The sequence below is a fragment of the Scyliorhinus torazame genome, chromosome 3 (genome assembly GCF_047496885.1).
Source record: "Scyliorhinus torazame isolate Kashiwa2021f chromosome 3, sScyTor2.1, whole genome shotgun sequence".
Taxonomy (NCBI): Eukaryota; Metazoa; Chordata; class Chondrichthyes; order Carcharhiniformes; family Scyliorhinidae; genus Scyliorhinus; species Scyliorhinus torazame.
Genome location: NC_092709.1, coordinates 62093821 through 62112285, shown reverse-complemented (window position 1 = coordinate 62112285; position 18465 = coordinate 62093821). Strand labels below are relative to the sequence as shown.

Here is an 18465-nt window from a genome sequence, read left to right as displayed (position 1 = left end):
GCCACTCGGCCCATCGAGTCGGCTCTGCCATTCAATAATGGCTGATATTTTTCTCATCCCATTCTCCTGCCTTCTCTCCATAACCCCTGACACCCAGCTGAATGCTACCATGCGTATAATTGCTGGAACACTATTCTCAATACCACTCCCTTGGCTCCCTGTCCTGGCAAACATCACTTCTCCACATATCCAACGACTTGCAACAATCCACAAAATGATAGGAAAAGTTTGCAATGTCCCCCACCTGCACTCCATGCTGATCTATTCAGCCCACCCAATGCATGGCTCCCATCAAGAAGGCTGATGTGGAAAAACCCTCCCTCACAGCACTTCAACACAAATTCTCCTGGACAAATGAATGGGAATCATTGGACATGACAAACAAGTACCTGGGGCTGAATTCTCTGCTTTTGGGACTATGTCCCACGCCAGTGTTAAAACTGTGGACTTTCACGCCAGAAAAACTGGCTTGAAAGGGTCGCATATTTCTAGCCCTGCTAGCAGTGACCCGGTGTAAATTCAGCAGCTTTTGCTGCAGATACGGGCCAACGCACTCCCGTGCACCATGGCGGACTCTAAAAATAGACCCCCGATCGGCCGCGCACCCGACCCTGACCGCCTGCCCAAACATTTCCCGGCCATGTATAAGGCTCACCTGGCCTCCAATTGGCCCGCTCCTGACCAGGGCGTCCGTGGTCTCAGCTACAGCCGCCACGCTAGTATCCCGACCAGCAGGACCACTTTAGATCCACGCCGTCGGGACTTCGGGGGCGGAGAATGTCGGAGCGGGCCTCCAGCAATGGCCCCAGGTAGGTGATAGGCGGCCCAGTGTACTTGGAGAGTACACCACTTTTTGGAGAATCGGGGAACCGGCGCCGGTCCCGTGTGGGGAGATGGATTCTCTGCCCCGGCGCCAGCCGCAATTTCGGCGTTGGGGTGCGGAGAATCCAACACGACCCAACAGCTGAATGGTTTCAACCTTCCAAGGAAGGAGTTGTCCACCCTGAAGAGCTTCAAGACCAACCAAGGACCCTGCTTATCCAACCTGCACAGATGGGGCATTAGTGCATTATTGCCAACCCCCTGTGTGCTTGTGCAAGAAAGGAAACTATGCACCACATCATAGAAGAATGTTTAATCCACAGATTCAGCAGAGATCTATCCACACTCAATACAGCAGGACCAGAATAACCTGCTTGGCTTAGGGACTTTGCATTTTCTAAATAAACAAGTTAGTCATAATTTTGTTGGATGGTGGGGAAGGCTTGAAGGGCCAAATTGTCATAGAATTTACAGTGCAGAAGGAGGCCATTCGGCCCATCGAGTCTGCACGGGCTCTTGTAAAGAGCACCCTACCCAAGGTCAACACCTCCACCCTATCCCCATAGCCCAGTAACCCCACCCAACACTAAGGGCAATTTTGGACACTAAGGGCAATTTATTATGGCCAATCCACCTAACCTGCACATCTTTGGCATGTGGGAGGAAACCGGAGCACCCGGAGGAAACCCATGCACACACGGGGAGGATGTGCAGACTCCGCACAGACAGTGACCCAAGCCGGAATCGAACTTGGGACCCTGGAGCTGTGAAGCAATTGTGCTATCCACAATGCTACCGTGCTGCCCCAGCAAATTGTCTATTCTTTCTCCCATTTCTTATGCTCTTATAATATTTTTTTCAAATATTGTCCATAACTTATTTTCTGGGTTTTGATGACAAATGTGACCAGGTAAAAAATATTCCAAATGCGGGTGGCAATGAGCTGAACGGTCACACGATAGAAGGCTCCCACCTGGAAACTTCTTTTTGAACCTTTTTGACCCGAGGAACCTGTAAAAACCCAAACCTGTAAAAAACCAAACCAATCGACCCCCCCGTCAACAACTCACCCGATTTGGGATGCCGGCGAACCAACAGGCAGGTCGCAATGGGAGCAAAAGCAGGGAGAGAAAGACCCCAACATCGGAGCTGGAAGACCCACGTGGCAATGCGAATCCGAACACTATGGGCCAGCAAAGTTGCCAACACCATCCCAGTCATCGACGGAAAGACTGATGGGGTTCATCTCGATAGAACTCCGAAAGCATAGGGAGGTGATAAAGGAAAACCTAATGTTGACGATGCAGACAGCAATCGAGACCGTGCTGACCCCCATACGTGGAACGATGGATAGGGCGGAGCGACAATAGGAGGCCCAAGGAGCGACGATCTGGGAAGTAGAGAAAGTGGTCCCTGAGCAAGATGTACGGGTCGCCTTGTTCAAAGCTCTAATAACGAGGTTGATGGCAATCCAAAAGACACAAAAGGCCACGATAGATTACTAAGCGAACATGCCCCGGTGCCAAAACCTCCAGAAAGCCAGGCTACCAGAGGGCACAGAAGGTAAGAGCCCAATTGAGCTCACGTCAGAGATGCTCGGAAAACCGGTCAGGGAGAAGGGCTTCACCAAACCCCCAGAGGTAGACCAGGTTCACAGGTCACTCCGCCAAAGCTGAGACTGGGGGAACCACTGGGGGCAATATTCGGAAGACTCCACAAGTACCAAGACAAAGAACAAATCCTGAGTTGGGCGATGAACATGTGATCGTGCGAATGGGAAAGACACACCATCCGCGTTTACCAAGATATTGGGGCCAACCTGGTCAAGCACCGATCGGAGTTCAATGGGGCCAAAGCGCCACTCTTGAAAAACAAGGTGCGGTTTGGCGTGCTGTACCCGGTGAGACTTTGGGTCACATACAAAGGCAGGGACCATTTCTTCAACACGTCTGAGTAGGCAAATGATTTTGCGCAAAGGAACGGTCTGGGCAAAAATTGATCGGGGTGGTGCGAAACTATGGACCTGTGGAGATTCAGCCACTCAAGGGAGAAGTTCTCCTTCCTCCCCCACATCCACAAGGCCTATTCCCGAATAGACTTCTTTGTGGTGGGGAAGTCCAGGCATAGTAGGGGCAGAGTACTCCGCAATAGCAATGTTGTAAAACTCCGTGGATGTGAGGTTGTAGACAGGCCAGGCCCAGTATCTCCCCATGAAGGCTGGACACAGCCCTCTTCGCTGACAAGGTGCTTTGCAAAAGGATGACACTAGTCATCGACAGGTAATTATGCTTCAACCAGAATGGGGAGGTCTCTCCCTCTGGGAGGCACTGAAGGCAGTGATCAGGGCGGATGATAATAGATTACTGGGTCCATAGAATCAAGGGGAAAAAGGCAGCCAAGCCGCAGCTGATCAGCTCCATACTGGATGCAGATTGATGCAGATGGAAGAGGCCTCCTGTATTGGGACGTCTCTGTGGGCACTGGTCAACCCCCTACTCCTATTCACCCCCTGACCAAGTACTCGACGAGACCGGTGGTGGTAAGGTAAAGGTAAATTCGCCATAGTCCCAGATGGTGGTGGTAAGGTAAAGGTAAATTCGCCATACTCCCAGTCACACTGCTTTCCCCTTTGAGGGGGGTGGGAGTGGTGGTGGTTTAACCTGAGGATACCACACCTTAGGCAAGGGGCAAAGTTGAAAGATGGGGCCTTCATGAATAACCTCAGTCAGTACGGGAATTGAACCTATGCTGCTGGTCTTGTTCTGCATCACAAACCAGCTATCTAGCCCACTGAGCTAAACCAGCCCCGAGAGCCTGGAACTAGATTAGGCAACATTTTAAGCTAAACAACATGTCCGTCTTCGCTCCTAGCTGCATAAAACACAGGTTCATCCAGGCCAAAATGGACACATTAAACCTGGAGAAGGGAGGAAGTGGTGTTCAGGGTCAGAGATTTGTACATAGACGGCAGAATGGCAACCCTAGGGGAAGTAACAGAGATGCCCCAGTGATGCACTATCAATTACGACGAGACGAGAGTAGAGAGTAATCGAGGCTTTATTACGTAGAGATGTGTTGCCTCCTACAGCTGCTGCTGAAATGGCTGTAGCTCGGTGAGCACACACATTTATACTCCGCCTACTGGGCAGAGCCAGCAGGCAGGGATCTACCCCCGACCTGTAGTACAGGAGCCTTACCGTATTACATCTCATATGTGTACTATATACAAACAGTGGTGACTACCACATTCACCCCCTGTTAAAAAAGAGTCCAGCTGGGGTGGTGGAAAACTATTTACATGGAATTGAGCATTTTTAAAGTGTACAGTTCTGGGAAAGTTCACAAGTTCAGTCGGTCGGGTGCCTTGATCCTCCGTTGTGAGCGCCGCAGTCCCGGTGGCGATGCAGGTGCCGGCTTGGTTGCCGGTGACTCCGGGAGTGTGTAGTCCTCATCTTCATCCCCGGGTGTATCCAATGGGAGGACGGATCGTCCTGGAGCAGGGACTGTGGTGAGGTGCGCTGGGGGGAGGATGGGTGGCGCCGGGGGTGATGAGGGGGGGGGGGGGGGGGGGACCCAGCTGGTGCCAGATCCGTGAGGGAGACTGTGTCCTGGCGGCCGCCACGTAGGCGTACTGCGGGTTTGCATGGAGTAGCTGTACCCTCGCGACCAACGGGTCCGCCTTGTGGAGCCGCACATGTTTGTGGAGGCGAACGGGTCCTGGAGCTGCCAGCCAAGTTGGGAGCAAAACCCCGGAGGTGGACTTCCTAGGGAAGGCAAGGAGACGTTCATGGGGGGTTTCATTAGTCGCAGTGCAAAGTAGCGATCGGATGGAGTGGAGGGCGTCGGGGAGGACCTCCTGCCAGCGGGAGACTGGGAGATTTTTAGACCGTAGGGCCAACAGGACAACCTTCCAGACCGTCCCGCTCTCCCTCTCCACTTGCCCGTTTCCCCGGGGGTTGCAGCTGATCGTCCTGCTCGAGGCAATGCCCTTGCTGAGCAGGAATTGACGCAGCTCATCACTCATAAAGGAGGATCCCCGGTCGCTGTCGGCGTAAGCGGGGAAACTGACCAGAGTGAAGATGCTATTGAGGGCCTTGATGACTGTGGCAGACGTCAAATGGGCAGCACGGCAGCATTGTGGTTAGCACAATTGCTTCACAGCTCCAGGGTCCCAGGTTCGATTCCCGGCTTGGGTCACTGTCTGTGCGGGGTCTACACATTCTCCCCGTGTGTGCGTGGGTTTCCTCCGGGTACTGCGGTTTCCTCCCACAGTCCAAAGATGTGCAGGTTAGGTGAATTGGCCATGGTAAATTGCCCTTAGTGTCCAAAATGCCATTAGTGTTGGGTGAGGTTACTGGGTTATGGGGTTAGGGTGGAGATGTGGACCTTGGGTAGGGTGCTCTTTCCAAGAGCCAGTGCAGACTCGATGGGCCGAATGGCCTCCTGCACTGTAAAGTCTATGATCTATTCTATGTTCTATGATCTATATCGGGGCATGGAATGGTGAAGGGGAATCTGGAGTATTCGTCGACCACGTTAAGGAAGTACGTGTTTCGGTCGGAGGAGGGGAGGGGCCCTTTGAAGTCCACACTGAGGCGTTCAAAGGGACGGGAGGCCTTCACCAGGTGTGCTTGGTCTGGCCGGTAGAAGTGCGGTTTGCACTCCGTGCAGACCTGGCAATCTCTGGTGACAGCCCTGACTTCCGCAATGGAGTATGGTAGGTTGCGGGCCTTTATGAAGTGAAAGAACCGGGTGACCCCTGGGTGACAGAGACCATCGTATAGGGCCTGGAGTCGATCCACTTGTGCGCTGGCACATGTACCTCGGGATAGGGCATCGGGCAGCTCGTTGAGCTTACCGGGGCGATACAAAATCTCGTAAATGTAGGTGGAGAGCTCAATCCTCCACCTCAAGATTTTATCATTTTTGATCTTGCCCCGCTGTGTGTTATTGAATATGAAAGCAACCGACCGTTGGTCAGTGAGGAGAGTGAATCTCCTGCCGGCCAGGTAATGCCTCAATGCCGCACAGCTTCAATGATGGCTTGGGCCTCCTTTTCGACGGAGGAGTGTCGAATTTCGGAGGCATGGAGGGTGCGGGAAAGGAATGCCACGGGTCTGACTGCCTGGTTGAGGCTGGCGGCTAGAGCGATGTCTGATGCATCGTTCTCAACTTGAAAGGGGAGGGTCTCGTCGGCTGTGTGCATCGCGGCCTTGGCGATGTCGGCTTTGATACGGTTGAAGGCCTGGTGAGCCTCGGCCGTCAGGGGGAAAACTGTGGAGTGAATGAGTGGGCGGGCCTTGTCCGCATAGTTAGGGACCCACTGGGCATAGTATGAGAAGAACCCCAGGCATTGTTTGAGGGCCTTGGTGCAGTGGGGGAGGGAGAGTTCCATGAGGGGACGCATGCGTTTGGGGTCGGGCCCTAGAACTCCATTTTGCACCACATAGCCAAGGATGGCTAAGCGGTTGGTGCTGAACACGCACTTCTCCTTGTTATACGTTAGGTTCAGGAGTTTGGCGGTGTGGAGAAATTCGGAAAGGTTAGCGTCGTAGTCCTGCTGGTCGTGGCCGCAGATGGTGACGTTATCCAGGTACGGGAAGGTGGCCCGCAGTCCGTACCGGTCAACCATTCGGTCCATCTCCCATTGAAAGACCGAGACCCCATTAGTGACGCCGAAGGGAACCCTAAGCAAGTGGTAAAGGCGGCTGTCTGCTTCGAAGGCTGTATATTGGTGGTCCGCCTTGTGGATGGGGAGCTGGTGGCAGGCAGATTTCAGGTCCACTGTGGAAAAGACTCGATACTGCGCAATCTGATTGACCATATCAGATATGCGTGGGAGGGGGTACGCGTCGAGCTGTGTGTACCGGTTGATGGTCTGACTGTAGTCAATGACCATCCTGTGTTTCTCCCCAGTCTTTACAACTACCACTTGGGCTCTCCAGGGGCTGTTGCTGGCCTCGATGATATCTTCCCGTAGTAGCCACTGGACCTCCGGCCTGATGAAGGTCCTGTCCTGGGCACTGTACCATCTGCTCCTGGTGGCGACGGGTTTGCAATCCGGGGTGAGGTTTGCAAACAGGGAAGGTGGGTCAACCTGAAGGGTCGTGAGGCCGCAAACAGTAAGGGGTGGTAGGGGCCCGCCAAATTTCAGGGTTAGCCTTTGGAGGTTGCACTGGAAATCCAGGCCAAGTAGCAAGGCTGCGCAGAGGTTGGGGAGGACGTGGAGCCGGAAGTTGCTGAACTCTGCGCCCTCGATAGTGAGGGTGGCAGTGCAGTACCCCCGGATCTCCACGGAGTGGGATCCGGAGGCCAGGGAGATTTGGTGGGTAATGGGGTGTACCGCGAAGGAGCAGCGCCTTACAGTATCGGGGTGGATGATGCTCTCCGTGCTCCCGGAGTCGAGAAGGCAAGATGTCTTGTGGCCATCGACTTTCACCGTCGTTGTCACGGTTGCGAGGTTGTGTGGCCGGGACTGGTTGAGCATGATGGAGGTGAGCTGCGGCTGGTGTTGGTGGGCCCCAGACTGGTCGGCGGCGGTTGCGGGTAATGAGTGGCCCGATGGGGTGCCCGACGAGCAGGGGTCCTGAGACGCCGTCCGAAATGGCACCGAAGATGGCGGTGCCCACGGGGCGCATGTGGCGGGCGGCGTTAAAGATGGCGGCGCCCACGGACCGCACAATGTCTGAGGGGGGAAGATGGCGGCGCCCATGGGCCACACGAGATCTGATGAGGGGAAGATGGCGGCGCCCACGGGCCGCATGTGGGTTGCGGGGGCAAAAATGGCGGCGCCCACGGGTCGCACGTGGGGGCTGCAGGAACAATGGGGCTGGTTACAGTGGCGATCGACCGGGCCTGGCACATCGCAGCGACATGATCTTTCTTCCCGCAGGCCTTGCAGAGTGCGCTCCGCGCCGGGCAGCGCTGGCGGGGGTGCTTTGTCTGCCCGCAGAAATAGAACTTGGGCCCCTCAGGGTTGGCTGGCTGCCGCGCGGCGCAGGCTTGGGGTTGGCTGGGGGCGGTCGCTGGTGGGGTCCACGATGCCCAGGATGGGGTCGCCGTGCGATCGGGGGTGTACGCTTGTACATTACGGGAGGCTACCATTAGCGAGGTCGCGAGTTTCTTGATTGCCGCGAGGTCGAGCGTACCCCCTCCTAAGAGGCGCTGGCGGATGTACGCCGACCCTATGCCCGTAACGAAAGCATCCCTGATTAGGAGTTCGGAATGTTCAACGGCCGAAACTGCCTGGCAATCACAGTTCCTCACCAGGGCGTGCAGGGCACGCCAGAAATCTTCCAATGACTCAACGGGGAGATGTTGCAGCCTGGACATGAGGTGCCTGGCATAGAGTTTGTTGATCGGCCATGTGTAGTTCTCTTTCAGAAGTGCCATGGTCTCAGTGTAGTTGGGCGCGTCCCGGATAAGAGGAAAAATATCGGAGCTCAACCGTGTGTACAGGATCTGTAGTTTCTGTGCCTCTGAGGGTGGTTCTGTCGCTGATCCAATGTAGGCTTCAAAGCAAGCTAGCCAGTGGTCGAAGGCCGACGTGGCGTGTCTGCTTGAGGATGCAGCTGCAGGCGATCTGGCTTGATGTGAAGGTCCACCGCTGTAAAATCTCTGCGTAATAAATTGATGCACTATCAATTACAACGAGAGGAGAGTAGAGAGTAATCAAGGCTTTATTACGCAGAGATGTGTTGCCGTCTACAGCTGCTGCCAAAATGGCTGCAGCTCGGTAAGCACACACGTTTATACTCCGCCTACTGGGCAGAGCCAACAGACAGGGATCTACCCCGTACCTGTAGTACAGGAGCCTTACCGTTTTACATCTCATATGTGTATTATATACAAACAGTGGTGACTACCACACCCAGCTCCCAAAAGGGAATAAACTCCAGTACCTTCAGATACAGGACTTCCTTTGCAAGGAGGCCCCATTGTTCCCTCAGTTACCCAGACACACCCTGCTAGACAGACTGATATCACAGGACGAGTTAGGGAAGAGAAAGTGCGCGGACATATATGGACAACTGCTAGAGAAGGTAAGGGCCCTACTGGACGAAACAAGAGAGAGGTGGGAGGAAGAACTAGGCCTTGAGCTAGGGGGAGGACTCTGGAGCGAGATCTTGCACAGAGTGAACCCCCCACCTCATGCTTGAGGCTGAACCTGATGTAACTGAAGGTGGTGCACAGGGCACATCTGACCAGGACACGTATCACTGGGTTCTTCCCAGAAGTGAAAGGCAGATGTGAGTTTTGCCAGGGGGGTCCGGCCAACCACACTCACATGTTCTGGTCCAAGACTGATTGGATTCTAGACCACGTTTTATGAGGCCATGTCCAAGGTTGTGGATGCTAAGGTGGAACGATGCTCATTAGTGGCGGCCTTCGGGATGTCAGAACACCAGAATTCTTCGAGAGAATTGGGGCCGATGTCCTGGCTTTCGCCACCCTGATAGCCCGGCAATGACTCCTACTCTGATGGAGATCGGCAGCGCCGCCCAAGGCCTCAGACAGCGCCGAGAAACACCATGCTATGTGATGGGACTTTGTTGCAACCTGGGAACTCAGCAGGGAACACCCCTCTGAGGCCACACTTTATCCCGTTTCCTGCACTGAGAAGCTCTGCTTGCCGCAACTCTCAATCCCCCGACACAACCCCCGGATCCCCCAAAGCCACAACTCACCTATAAGTGAGTCCTTGAGTCCCCCCGCACCCCACCTCACATAGGCAGGGCATCCCCGGGCCCGATCCCCAGCATGGGCACAATGCCAGCTTGGCACCTTGGCAGTACCCGGCTGGTAGTGCCAGGGTACAAGACTGGCAATGCCAAGGTGCCTGGTGGCACCAGCAGTTCTAGGGTGCCACCCTGCCCAGCAGTCAACCAACCAGTGCCCTCCGATCCCCTGGAAGATTCCCCCCCCACCCCAAGTGCAGTCCTATCTGGTCCCCGTTTGTGGGGGCCAGTACTGAACGGTGAGGCCTAAGGTCTCCGAGGTAAAGGGTTTAGATCCCATGGTCTCAGTAAATCGGCGAGCGTATCTGAGAGTGAGACTAGCTGTCTCACATTAATGTGCAGATTTGCCAAATATTGACCCTGCCCACAATGGGTGGGATTCAGATCGCGACGACTTGCAAGATCCTGTTAGATCTCATGAGGTGCGGCGAGCCTGGTAGATCCAGAAGCGGGATCTCCCAGCATCTACCGTCTGCACCGCTTCCGCGTTCGCCTGAATGGGGACACGGCGGGTAGATTGTGCCCCGAGTCAATTGGAATTCCAATTGGTGTCGGAAGGCAGTGCATCACAAGGATAGATAAGTTGGCCGATTAATGTCTGGTGCATTGGGGCAAGTCATGTGATGAAACCCCCAGGAATACAGTTAATTAGAGTTGGCAACCCGTATTCCTCTAGAGTGAGGCTGCGTGTTGGGAGTTGTCACCTTTTAAAGAATTGTTTTCAGAGATGGAAGACAGATCTGATTCATACTTTGCTTGCATTTTCACCAATTATTTTCATTTTTCATTCAAAAAAAATTTAGCATACCCAATTTTTTTTCCAATTAAGGGGCAATTTAGCATGGCCAATCCATCTAAACGGCATATCTTTAAGTTGCAGGGGTGAAACCCATGCAGACATGGAGAGAATGTGCAAAATCCACAAGGACAGTGATCCGGGACTGGGATTTAACCCGGGTCCTCAGAGCCGTCAGCAGCAGGGCGAACCACTGCGCCACCGTGCTGCCCTGTTTGCCTGTCACATTGATAAAGATGTCTGCATTCCAATATTTTTCATCGCCATTTTAATAAAGGCAAAGGGAGTCAAATGAGTAAAACAAAGAAAACATTTACTTATGACACATACTATTTACCCGGTTGAACCTCACCAGGTCCTCTCTCTCTGTCGGTCGGTTCCTATCTAGCCGATATTATATACAACATGTTATCAGCCCCGTAGTTAGCGGGGGGGAGCTCATACTCCTCGAGCCACACGGGGAAAACAATCGAGCCCTCCCAGTGCGTCCCGTGCTGGTTATTACAACCTGAAATCATTACATAATTCAAAATAGATCATTGACTTTTTTCAAACCCAGCATTTGTGATTATGTTCCTGTGGCTGCAAAATATACTTGTACTTCCTAATCTGAGGATGAATTACTGATGGTGTTTATCAAAGGTTATTTACTCTACCTTATTAAAGCAACTATTTCAAAACCTGTTTCGAACACAAAGTGAATTGCGAACAGAATATTGCACCATTAACATTCTGTGTTGCAATATTTTTCTCCTCCTTGCAACTCACTGCCACAATTCGCTTGTTATTTCCACATTCGCGACTCTCAGAATATATACCGGATACGTGCTGAACTTATTTTATTTACTTGAGATTTTTATTTATTTAAAAGACGGATGGAACTTATTCTAGAAGCTTACTGGTGTGTCCTAATTGTAAATCAGACAGATTAGATTGAAATTGGTTGATTCATTTCAGTTGGTTGACCTGAAACTGACAAGCAGGTAATTGGAAAAATGGATACAGGAGCATTGGGAGGCCCTGCAATATAAATATATGTAAAGTGGAGTTTACTTCTGTCAGTGAGTCACTGGCTGCTTTATAGTTGAGGTATGAGAAAAAAAACACCATAACTTTCCCATCAAGCGGAATTAGGTCAGCAGTAGGTAAGAAGGAGTCAACGTTACCAACACCGGGGTTAAGGAGGTGGTGGGTGGTTGCCTCCTCGTGGCAGACATAATGTACAAAAGCATTCCCCTGAGACTGATTAACATGACCTCCCGGCTCTAAAGAGCAAGCAGCTGGCTGTCCTTCAGCAGCTCCCACTGCTGTTGGCCACATCCAGGCCAGTCATTCTGGGTGATGACTTCAGTTACATCATCGATATGGCTGGGTGATCTGGCAGAGACGTTAGCAAACTAGACGCTACGCCTAGATGCCTGATGGCAACTGTACAAGATACCAAGCTGCACGATGGCTTCAACAATGCTGCAGATGGAGCGCAGCTTTGATGGTCGCGGCCAGACGGATCCGTCCGCTCCAAGTTTGACTTCCTGTCCTTTGCGTTCACGGTCAGATCCACCACTGGCAAGCCAGTGTTATTCTCTGACCACTGCCTCCTACTGGCTGACTGTCACTTACAGGAAGACCAGAGGGTTGGCAGGGCGACATGGGAGCTGAACATGAAACTGTTGACCCCAGAGAACATTGAGGAACTCAAAGGCGGTTCTAAAAGGTTGGAGCACTGTGAAACCCCACTTTGAGTCCCTACGCACTGGTGGGAAGCAGTCAAGGTGAACCCTCAAAGGTGTTCAGGAGGCATGAGAGAGAAAGAGAGAGACAGGAGGAAATGTCCCGGGCTGGATTCTCCGATTTGCAGACTAAGTGCTGATGCCGGCGTGGAAACAGTAGCGTTTTACGCTAGAAAAAACAGCGCAAAAGTTGCCCCAACCCTCGTCTGGTGGGGGGCTTGCAGCCGCGCAGCATAAAGCCCCCCGGCTTTATCTGCAGGTAAGGTTGGAGAATTGCCGGGTCTGTGGCCGCGTATGCGGACAGCGGCGACCTGCAGAGGTCGCACCGTGCAACATGGCGCCGGCTGGCAAACACTGTCCCCCCCCCCCCCCCCCCCCCCGTACATAGCCTCCCCACCCCCGGATCACCCACCAGTCCTCCTCAGCCCCCGCCGAAGACCCCCCTGCTATCTGAACGGCCCTCCTCCCCCACTGTGGCGGCGCTGGACTCAGTCCGCAGCCGCCTCGCAGGGTCCACAAAAATAAAAAGGATAAGTGCTCCACGCTGTCGGGAACTCGGCCCATCGGGAGCGGAGCAGCGGGGCAGGGATTCAGGTGATCACCTGAGGCTTGTTGAGGGGGCGGAGCATTGCAAAAATGCGCCGCCCCCGATTTCGGCGCAAATGGGGATTCACCGGCTGATCGCCGAATGCGATTTCGGTGGCGGCGACAGGAGAATCCCACCCCCTTCCCCCCAACTCCAGACAAACTTGCAAAAACTACTCTGGCTCCTCTGACATCAACTCTTGGCGTTGATGTCAAGGAGGGTCTCCAGGAGGTAAAGAGTCAGCAAACCTCACTCCATGCCTCGGAGGCCCCCAAGGTCATCGTTCGATCCAGAATCTGCTCCATAGTGCAGGATGTGATGTGCTCACATTTCTTCTTCCAAAAGGTACAGCGAGCTCTGTGATCAGCAGTGTAAAGGAAGAAGGTGCATTGGTAAAGTAATCGCTGTCTGATATTTTGAGGATCAACAAAACCTCTTATGGTGGATTGTATGACATGGAGCCCACAGGCAGCCTCCCAGTCCTTCCTGTCCTCTATCATGGAGGTCTGGGACCTCAGCAAGCTGGAGAGCTTGAACAAACCACTAACTCTGGATGAGCTGACCAAAGTTATCAAATCCTTTGTGATGTAAAACTCCCGGAAGCGACAGTTTACCAGCTAAGTTGTATTTGGTTCTGTGGGACTGAGTGGCCCAGACCTGCTGGAAGTGTATGAGAGTATGCTTCTGGACGGCAGTATGTCAGAATCCATGAAGAAACGCATCACTCTCATCACACGGGAGGGTTTAAACTAGTATGGCAGGGGGGTGGGCACGGGAGCAATAGGTCAGAAGGTGAGAGCATTGAGGGAGAACTAGGGAATAGGGACAGTGTGGCTCTGAGGCAGAGCAGACAGGGAGAAGTTGCTGAACACAGCGGGTCTGGTGGCCTGAAGTGCATATCTTTTAATGCAAGAAGTATTACGGGTAAGGCAGATGAACTTAGAGCTTGGATTAGTACTTGGAACTATGATGTTGTTGCCATTACAGAGACCTGGTTGAGGGAAGGGCAGGATTGGCAGCTAAACATTCCAGGGTTTAGATGTTTCAGGCGGGATAGAGGGGGATGTAAAAGAGGAGGCGGAGTTGCGCTACTGGTTCGGGAGAATATCACAGCTGTACTGCGGGAGGACACCTCAGAGGGCAGTGAGGCTATATGGGTAGAGATCAGAAATAAGAAGGGTGCAGTCACAATGTTGGGGGTTTACTACAGGCCTCCCAACAGCCAGCGGGAGATAGAGGAGCAGATAGGTAGACAGATTTTGGAAAAGAGTAAAAACAACAGGGTTGTGGTGATGGGAGACTTCAACTTCCCCAATATTGACTGGGACTCACTTAGTGCCAGGGGCTTAGACGGGGCGGAGTTTGTAAGGAGCATCCAGGAGGGCTTCTTAAAACAATATGTAGACAGTCCAACTAGGGAAGGGGCGGTACTGGACCTGGTATTGGGGAATGAGCCCGGCCAGGTGGTAGATGTTTCAGTAGGGGAGCATTTCGGTAACAGTGACCACAATTCAGTAAGTTTTAAAGTACTGGTGGACAAGGATAAGAGTGGTCCTAGGATGAATGTGCTAAATTGGGGGAAGGCTAATTATAACAATATTAGGCGGGAACTGAAGAACCTAGATTGGAGGCGGATGTTTGAGGGCAAATCAACATCTGACATGTGGGAGGCTTTCAAGTGTCAGTTGAAAGGAATTCAGGACCGGCATGTTCCTGTGAGGAAGAAGGATAAATACGGCAGTTTTCGGGAACCTTGGATGACGAGAGATATTGTAGGCCTCGTCAAAAAGAAAAAGGAGGCATTTGTCAGGGCTAAAAGGCTGGGAACAGACGAAGCCTGCGTGGAATATAAGGAAAGTAGGAAGGAACTTAAGCAAGGAGTCAGGAGGGCTAGAAGGTGTCACGAAAAGTCATTGGCAAATAGGGTTAAGGAAAATCCCAAGGCTTTTTACACGTACATAAAAAGCAAGAGGGTAGCCAGGGAAAGGGTTGGCGCACTGAAGGATAGGCAAGGGAATCTATGTGTGGAGCCAGAGGAAATGGGCGAGGTACTAAATGAATACTTTGCATCAGTATTCACCAAAGAGAAGAGATTGGTAGATGTTGAGTCTGGAGAAGGGTGTGTAGATAGCCTGGGTCACATTGAGATCCAAAAAGACGAGGTGTTGGGTGTCTTAAAAAATATTAAGGTAGATAAGTCCCCAGGGCCTGATGGGATCTACCCCAGAATACTGAAGGAGGCTGGAGAGGAAATTGCTGAGGCCTTGACAGAAATCTTTGGATCCTCGCTGTCTTCAGGGGATGTCCCGGAGGACTGGAGAATAGCCAATGTTGTTCCTCTGTTTAAGAAGGGTAGCAAGGATAATCCCGGGAACTACAGGCCGGTGAGCCTTACTTCAGTAGTAGGGAAATTACTGGAGAGAATTCTTCGAGACAGGATCTACTCCCATTTGGAAGCAAATGGACGTATTAGTGAGAGGCAGCACCGTTTTGTGAAGGGAAGGTCGTGTCTCACTAACTTGATAGAGTTTTTCGAGGAGGTCACTAAGATGATTGATGCAGGTAGGGCAGTGGATGTTGTCTATATGGACTTCAGTAAGGCCTTTGACAAGGTCCCTCATGGTAGACTAGTACAAAAGGTGAAGTCACACGGGATCAGGGGTGAGCTGGCAAGGTGGATACAGAACTGGCTAGGCCATAGAAGGCAGAGAGTAGCAATGGAAGGATGCTTTTCTAATTGGAGGGCTGTGACCAGTGGTGATCCACAGGGATCAGTGCTGGGACCTTTGCTGTTTGTAGTATATATAAATGATTTGGAGGAAAATGTAACTGGTCTGATTAGTAAGTTTGCAGACGACACAAAGGTTGGTGGAATTGCGGATAGCGATGAGGACTGTTGGAGGATACAGCAGGATTTAGATTGTTTGGAGACTTGGGCGGAGAGATGGCAGATGGAGTTTAATCCGGACAAATGTGAGGTAATGCATTTTGGAAGGTCTAATGCAGGTAGGGAATATACAGTGAATGGTAGAACCCTCAAGAGTATTGAAAGTCAAAGAGATCTAGGAGTACAGGTCCACAGGTCATTGAAAGGGGCAACACAGGTGGAGAAGGTAGTCAAGAAGGCATACGGCATGCTTGCCTTCATTGGCCGGGGCATTGAGTATAAGAATTGGCAAGTCTGTCCTTTAAAAGCACTTGTCTTTGCAGGGGCAGGCCAGTCGATTTCAGCGGGAGAACAGCTGGTGAGTCAGTTTCAGCGGGAGCAGTGCGGAAGTTGCTGCTGGGAGGTAAGTCTGTCCTTTAAAAGCACTTGTCTTTGCAGGGGCAGGCCAGTCGATTTCGGCGGGAGAACAGCTAGTGAGTCAGTTTCAGCGGGAGCAGTGCGGAAGTTGCTGCTGGGAGGTAAGTCTGTCCTTTAAAAGCACTTGTCTTTGCAGGGGCAGGCCAGTCGATTTCGGCGGGAGAACAGCTAGTGAGTCAGTTTCAGCGGGAGCAGTGCGGAAGTGGCTGCTGGGAGGTAAGTCTGTTCTTTAAAAGCACTTGTCTTTGCAGGGGCAGGCCAGTCGATTTCAGCGGGACAACAGCTGGTGAGTCAGTTTCAGCGGGAGCAGTACGGAAGTGGCTGCTGGGAGGTAAGTCTGTCCTTTAAAAGCACTTGTCTTTGCAGGGGCAGGCCAGTCGATTTCGGCGGGAGAACAGCTGGTGAGTCAGTTTCAGCGGGAGCAGTGCGGAAGTGGCTGCTGGGAGGTAAGTCTGTCCTTTAAAAGCACTTGTCTTTGCAGGGGCAGGCCAGTTGATTTCGGCGGGAGTGGAGCTGGCTGGTTAGAGAATTTTTTTTTTTTAAATTAGTGTTTTAGGCGGGAACAGGAAGTCGACCCGCGGACGTCTGGGAAGACCCTCACCAATAAATTCTGGTGGAGAGGAAACCCGAGACACTACACGTGTCGTGTCTCCCACCCGCCCTCCTCCTCTAACCTAATAATAAAACCCATTGGTCTGAGGTAAGTACCATATTTTATTATATTATTATTATTTTTTATAAAAAATGTAATTTAGTTGTTAGCCAGATCTTGGTAGAAAGTTAGAGGAATGGCAGGGAAGGGAGTGCAATGTTCCTCCTGCAGGATGTTTGAGGTGAGGGATGCAGTTAGTGTCCCTGCTGATTTTACCTGCAGGAAGTGCTGCCATCTCCAGCTCCTCCAAGACCGAGTTAGGGAACTGGAGCTGGAGTTGGAAGAACTTTGGATCATTCGGGAGGCAGAAGGGATCATAGATAGCAGCTTCAGGGAATTAGTTACACCAAAGATTGGAGATAGGTGGGTAACTGTAAGAGGGACTGGGAAAAAGCAGTCAGTGCAGGGATCCCCTGCGGTCGTTCCCCTGAGAAACAAGTATACCGCTTTGGATACTTGTGGGGGGGGGGACTTACCAGGGGTAAGCCATGGGGTACGGGCCTCTGGCATGGAGTCTGTCCCTGTTGCTCAGAAGGGAAGGGGGGAGAAGTAATTGGGGACTCTATAGTCAGGGGCACAGATAGGAGATTTTGTGGGAGCGTGAGAGACTCATGTTTGGTATGTTGCCTCCCAGGTGCAAGGGTACGTGATGTCTCGGATCGTGTTTTCCGGGTCCTTAGGGGAGAGGGGGAGCAGCCCCAAGTCGTGGTCCACATTGGCACTAACGACATAGGTAGGAAAGGGGACAAGGATGTCAGGCAGGCTTTCAGGGAGCTAGGATGGAAGCTCAGAACTAGAACAAACAGAGTTGTTATCTCTGGGTTGTTGCCCGTGCCACGTGATAGTGAGATGAGGAATAGGGAGAGAGAGCATTTAAACACGTGGCTACAGGGATGGTGCAGGCGGGAGGGATTCAGATTTCTGGATAACTGGGGCTCTTTCTGGGGAAGGTGGGACCTCTACAGACAGGATGGTCTACATCTGAACCTGAGGGGCACAAATATCCTGGGTGGAAATTTGTTAGTGCTCTTTGGGGGGGGTTTAAACTAATGCAGCAGGGGCATGGGAACCTGGATTGTAGTTTTAGGGTAAGGGAGAATGAGAGTATAGAGGTCAGGAGCACAGATTTGACGTCGCAGGAGGGGGCCAGTGTTCAGGTAGGTGGTTTGAAGTGTGTCTACTTCAATGCCAGGAGTATACGAAACAAGGTAGGGGAACTGGCAGCATGGGTTGGTACCTGGGACTTCGATGTTGTGGCCATTTCGGAGGCATGGATAGAGCAGGGACAGGAATGGATGTTGCAGGTTCCGGGGTTTAGGTGTTTTAGTAAGCTCAGAGAAGGAGGCAAAAGAGGGGGAGGTGTGGCGCTGCTAGTCAAGAGCAGTATTACGGTGGCGGAGAGGATGCTAGATGGGGACTCTTCTTCCGAGGTAGTATGGGCTGAAGTTAGAAACAGGAAAGGAGAGGTCACCCTGTTGGGAGTTTTTTATAGGCCTCCTAATAGTTCTAGGGATGTAGAGGAAAGGATGGCGAAGATGATTCTGGATAAGAGCGAAAGTAACAGGGTGGTTATTATGAGAGACTTTAACTTTCCAAATATTGACTGGAAAAGATATAGTTCGAGTACAATAGATGGGTCGTTTTTTGTACAGTGTGTGCAGGAGGGTTTCCTGAAACAATATGTTGACAGGCCAACAAGAGGCGAGGCCACGTTGGATTTGGTTTTGGGTAATGAACCAGGCCAGGTGTTGGATTTGGAGGTAGGAGAGCACTTTGGGGACAGTGACCACAATTCGGTGACGTTTAAGTTAATGATGGAAAGGGATAAGTATACACC

At 52.1% G+C, this 18465-nt stretch overlaps 1 protein-coding gene across 1 annotated transcript in view; it reads right to left on the bottom strand.

Moving 5' to 3' along the window:
* Positions 1 to 18465, bottom strand: part of LOC140408472 (short transient receptor potential channel 3-like) — a 234142-nt gene that overhangs the window by 77763 nt on the left and 137914 nt on the right. The gene's annotated exons all lie outside the window — the stretch shown is intronic.